A 6,639-nucleotide genomic window follows, 5' to 3' on the forward strand; every position below is an offset into this window, starting at 1 on the left:
AATAACTAAAAAGAACATCCTGATGGTCTTTCTGAACATTCTCCTTGCCCCATAGAATTAAATAAATGATGAAAATGTCTATTTGAAAAGAAGTCTATGTTCTAAGCAGCATCCCTTCAAAATGTTTATGTCCTGGTGATATGGTAGTGGCTGAGCTCAATACTCTGCCATGTACCTTTTTTAGAAGGTACATTTTGTAATCATTGCTAAATGAATCATACTGGAAAGAGTGAACACTGTGCCATAAACTACGTCTTTCCTGCAGTGCGGTAAGATTTTTTTTTCTTCAACCGGAGCTACTTTTAAAAATGGGAGAGGAGAAAATTAAAGGGTGTTTATTTCTCTTCACCCTCCCCATCAATATTGTATAGAATACCCACAGCTCTATGGACAACAGCTCTCTTGAAAATGGATTATTTCCTCTCTATTTTTTTTTCTAGAGTTCATTAGGTTATAGACTTCTGCCTGAGCTACACTCGATGTCTGTCTTTCCTAGAGAGACTGACTGGATCTTTTCTGGATATGGCAAGCTTATTACGCCTCCTTGAAGTCCTAAATGTGTGCAAGCACACAAATTCATAACTACACGCACAGAACTGTGGAAATGGAATCCATCAATGGGAATCCTCTGAGATTTATCAGAACAGTGCATTGTATTGTTGGTGGCAAAGATCCCTGGCATAGAGCAATTTCATATCCTGACTTATTAAAACTATGAAATAAAACTTCCCTGCTGTGGTAGTTTGAATGGTCAATGAAAAAGTTAGTTTTTGCAGATTTGAAATGTTGCTTGAAATGACTAATGCAAGAATCTTGAATCCTATTTCCCCTGTGTTTCCCACTCCAGAAATCCAGAGCACTCTGCATTGTTTATGCTGGTCTGGCAGGAGTTGAAATAGACTTTTTGCAAGATTTAGGGATGTTTGCTCACCATATTCTGGACAATTGTAAATATTATCATAGGCACCAGTGTAGATTTTAATCAAATAGATGCCAATCAAGAAGGTTAAAATACAGCTTTCTAATTGAAAGATTATTTGTTAAAATTGTTTATTATATTTTTTAAATTAAACATATCCACATTATCAACATAAATGTGTTGTATAAGAGTCATTATCTTTATTATGCATGTTGAAATCTGCATGTGTGCACATTGGAGCCTGGTCTACCTTTATCAGAAGTTCACAACTTCTGACCTGAACAACTCAAGGCTAAGGAAATAAGCAACTAGATATACAGACAGGAGACTGTAAATAATTGCATTTTGCTAAAGGCTGCAGAAACGGGCAACCATGAGCCTCCAGATTTAAGTTTACAATTCTCAGAAGCCCTAATTCACCTCGCCTATAATGAAGAAGCATGGAAATTGTTGTTAGCAATATTTGAAAGGCTACATAAATGACATTTTTATAATAGCTTTCAAGTAGTTCAAAAGAGACAGACAGTGGGTTCTTATGAAGAAAATGTCTATTGATTTATTATAAGACTTATGCGGCTATCCATTTGATGTGCCACCACTCTAGGTGGCTAAAAACAATAATAAAAACAAAGAATTGTAAAATTAGAACCTGGCACTTCACCAGCACTTTTCAATAATCAGTAAATAGAATTCCCAGATTCAAATCTCACCCAACACTTGGTAAAGAACCAGCATTTAATGAACTTCTGGAAGGCTAAAAGAGTGGAAACCTGCTGTATCTCAGGAGGAAGGGTAGATGGCAACATCTGAAGGAAAAGACTTGGGCATGGCCACCCTATCTAACCCCATGGAATAGGCAGATACTCTCTGGAATTTATAGTGTCAGTCCAGAGGTTCTTCAAACAATCCCTCCAGAGATCATCTTGGCATTCTTCTTTCCACAGAACACCAGGATACTTGTGTCTGTTCCAACAAAGATTAGGTCCTTCTTATCCAGTTGTTCTATTGCATGTTCATGATTGCAACTCCAGAGAGTTGAGAAATCAGACCTCTAGGATAATTATTTTATAATCTAAGGTTATTGTATTTAATGTATTGGAGTGATAGCTTTTCCGTGGGCAATAAATGTAAAAAAAAAAAGGATTTGTCTTTAAAATACACATCTGTTAAGGTCTAGTTAAGAGAAAAGCATAGATAAAACTGGCTAGACAGTGAATGAATTAGTAAAATTAATGCTGTTATTCATAATGAAAAATGGGACTGGAGGCAAGGAGCGAAGAGAGAACTGCCTCTTAAAGTGCCTGAGATATATAAGAATCTATCCACTTCAATATAGATCCATGTACAGATTAAATATATATTTCACCATGATATATTACTTGAAATGTACGGCTTGTGTGCAAGATCCATAGAAGATTTGCTCTCCATGCAAAATGTGCCAATTTTAAGAAAGCAACTTTTCTCTGGCAGTTTTCATTAGAACAATTTTACAACTCCTTTTCTGTCTCCTCTCCATTATTAGTGTTATGTGCAAGTATAGACCTTAATCAGTTGCAAGTTCTTTCCATCTAGAGCAGTGTTTTTCAACCTCAGCAACTTTACTATATGTAGACTTCAACTCCCAGAATTCCCCAGCCTGCATGGATATTCTGGGAGTTGAAGCCTGCACATCTCAAAGCTGCTGAGGTTGAGAAACTGATAATGGTTCAGACATGTAGCTTCTGTAGCTGAAGGAGGGTTAAATCTTTTTCCACTGGGCCTTGTTTTGTTCCAGGCAACAGATGCCTGCTTCATACAGGTGAATACTGTGGCATTAAAGTACAGAAAAAGAGGAGTGTTGGCTGGGGTTACGTAAAATAAATATCAGAATACACATACCTAAACAATTTAACAAGGTGTAATCTGCCATGTCATATTCTTTTTTTTTAGTCTTTGTATTAAAAGAGTCTGACAAAATCTCTTTTGAGAAATTTCATTAATGCTTTAGTTTCTTGTCCAATCTTATTATATTATACACTCAAAGACTATTTTCAGCTGTTTCGCTTAATGATGTTTTATGACCAATGGAAACTCAAAATAAACTGTTTACACAAGAATGTGGCATACCGTATCCCCTCCATTTGATAAACATTCCTCTGTTTCTGTTAAAGAGAACTGCAGACAAAAAACATTTCCCTTTCCTCTTCTTTTCTTTTTATTTTCTTTTGTTCTTACCTTATTATCAGGGTGGACAATCTCATGACTGTCAACTCTTACAATGATAACACCATGATTACAGACCATTCCACTACTACACTCAAGATCCTTGTAGTGCATGATTTCAACGGATAGTTTTAGATTGGGGAATTTGCTTCCAAATGCCAGCTCGAAGCTGCATTCATTCTGAGGCTGACTCATAGGTACTGCACGACACCCGGACAAAGCCCAATATTCAGGTGGGATTTTTCTTCTCTTTTATTTTGCCAAGATAAAAATGATTGCACCGTTTTATATTGAAAAGAACACAGATTTGGATGATTTGCTGGTTTGTTAAAGATAGAAAATGTCAACATGCTTAATATTTTTTTTAATCCTTTGAGCTAGAATTAAGGAGAAATTTCCTCTCAGAAAGAACAATTGATCAGTGGAACGGCTTGCCTCCAGACGTTTTGGGTGTTTCATCACTGCAGGTTTTTAAGAAGAGATTGGACAGCCTTTTGTCCAAAATAGTATAGGGTCTCTTACTTAAGCAGGGGATTGGACAAGAAGACCACAAAGGTCCTTTTTCAACTCTGTTATTCTGTATTCTGAGATGTTGAGCCAACAAGTCATATGAACACAGTACAACCAGACCACTAATGCTTTAAGACAGGGGTAGGCAACTCCCAGAATTCCTAAGCCAGCTGTGTTGGCTCAGGAATTCTGGGAGTTGAAGTCCACGAGTCATAAAAGAGCCCAGGTTGCCTACCCCTGGTTTAAGACATCTGTTTTATTATCTCTAAAGACTGATATTTTCCTTGACTGTGACCCCACAACTCTTCTGCTCCCCATGACCTTGGTGATTACCCTGTAGGAAGGATACTAGAAGTTTGTTTGCTCTAAAATGATTCTTATTGCATTCAGTAGCATCTGTGACAAACATTGTGTGCATCCGATGCAAAATAATAGTGAGCTAGTGATGACATCATGCAAATGCTGTGATTACGTATTTGGTGTCATGTGAGATCTGATAGAAGTGATATCATTCCATGCCTGACCTCCCCTTTATCCCCTTCATTGTGTTTTCCTACACAATTGTATATAGGCCTTTAAGCTATTAAACGTTTTTTTTTTAAAATACGGTGCTATCCCAAAACCAAGAATATAAAAATCTACTGAATCGGTGAACATGGAAAAACTGTGACTAGACAATTAAGGGCACAACAATGGAAAACAATTGTTTATAATGAATAAAACGTATTGCTTCATATACACAAAAGTGTATTAAGAAATTAATTTTTATGAAAAATATTAAACCTTGTCTCTTCTACATTTCTGCTTCTCAGATTTCCCTAAATGTAATAGCTTTAGTATTCTTCTAGTTGGATATTTGTTTTTTGTTATAGAAAAATGTACAATATTTGATGTGTTCTTAAGTGTATACCAAAGTGTGATAGCAAAGACATCTTGGAAACCCTATTAATAGACTGTCATCTAGTGGCAAACAGAAAGCTAGTAAATTCATTCAAGCCCACACTCAATTTTAGCTTTTTACCTGCTATGTAGTGATTTCAGTGTTGTAGGCTAGAATCTAATCAACGGATGTTTGTAAAAACATGCATGTCAGTCTGGCAAGTCTCTGACTCTCCAAATAAATGTATAGATGTATAAATATACAAATAAAATTCCACCATCCAAAGGTGGATTTCTTCACTGTGGAAGAAATGCTGGGAGCTGTAATTCAACAGCATCTTCCTCATAGTCAAAATCCCTTCCCTGGCTTCTCAAATTTAATTAGAAAAAATAATCTCTAATGTAATTTTCTTACTTATGGGGTAAAGTGAGAAAGTAAGAGTTCTAACTGGTCATTAAATATTCTGGGCAATGACTGCAAAGAACATTTGATAAACGCTAAGACCAGGTCACTAAATGCCTTATAATTAAATCTTAATGCAATTAACCTACTGGCCTTGTGTTTAAATTCTGTGCTGTCTTTATTATCCTGTCCTCACAAGCCTTTTTAAAAACATGTCATATTAATTAATTTGTTGAGCCAGTAACAAATAGGATTATAAGTGTAAAGGTTGAGTTTGCTTGGGGGAGGGGGAATGGTTATAATTTACATTGTTTCAGATATAATTGACTTAAAGGTATGCTGCTTTCTTTTGATCTTTTATTTTCTGATTTTAGTTATTTTAGACCCGCAGGCACAAGCATATTGTGTGCTGTCAGCTGAATGTTTCCTATCTCCATTAAAAATAGAAATAAATTAAGAAAGCTTAGAAAATTAGAGGCTTGGAATGTGCATGCTGTTTCAACATAAGAAGTTACAATATAAATGGAAAATAAAAATAACCCATAGAAACTGAAGAGGTGGAATTCCATAGAGAGCAAATGGATACCCTGAACAGTAAGCCAAAAACCCATTTAGTATTTTAAGAACTAGCTATATAAATTGCAACTTAGAACAGGTGTGGGCAGATACCTGCGGTATGTATGCAGATTATCAGCAAGGATGTTCTCAGCAACAACAAAATGATTTCTGTTTCCTGGACATGTTATGAATCAGCAGGAGAATGCAGGAGCTGGAAGGCTGTAGCTTCTATTCAGTTCAAGGCTGCAAGCAAATTCCTGGTTGTACAATTCTTTAATTCGGTATTTTTTACATCAAACCCCATGACTGAAAAAAGAGAAAAAAGATCCTAAAGGCATGAAGTTTATCCATGTCCAGATACCTCTAACCCTGCTTAGAAGGAAAAAAAAACCCCTTTGTTTGCATGAAAGAAAAAATGATTGTGGTTTTTACTTACACAAAACCACTCCCACTGACTTGCATAGAGATTTATATACCTGTTTCCTGTTAACAGTGTGTTCCTAAAGCATACCAGCTTCTTCATCAAAGACTTAGTACCACAGAAGCTCCTTGGACGAGAAGCAAAACATCTTCAAAAAGAAAAAATAAAGTCCAGTTGCCTCATAAAAAAGCACCTTTGGGACAACCATGACTTGGAAGACTGAGAATCTCCATAAATGTGGTACCACGTCCTTATTTTTACTTCATCTATGTCCTTGTATTAATCACAGCACAATCATCTGTTGACAACAATTTATCCCATTTAGTGATATTGACTTAATCCACAAATGAGCCAGATCTAAATTATATCATTTCATTCCTCCTTACTGACAAATCCAGGAGCAGCCTCATGATTTACCGTATTTTCCGGTGTATAAGACGACTGGGCGTATAAGACCCCCCCCCCGACTTTTGAGATTTTCATTTAGAAAGTCGTCTTATACACCAGAAAATACGGTATTTTCCGGTGTATAAGACGACTGGGCATATAAGACAACCCCTGACTTTTGAGATTTTCATGGTTTAGAAAGTCGTCTTATACACTGGAAAATATGGTATTCATGTTACACCTCACCAACCCAAGGGCAGAAGTATGGACACAACCTCTCCCTAACCATCTCTATTATGGAGATGATAAAGAGAAAGGAAGGATGGCACAATTTCAGGATGGTGTCTTTGTTCGAAGAAA

Source organism: Crotalus tigris, unplaced genomic scaffold, assembly GCF_016545835.1.
Source record: "Crotalus tigris isolate CLP2741 ecotype Arizona unplaced genomic scaffold, ASM1654583v1 scf7180000024430.1745191, whole genome shotgun sequence".
Taxonomy (NCBI): Eukaryota; Metazoa; Chordata; class Lepidosauria; order Squamata; family Viperidae; genus Crotalus; species Crotalus tigris.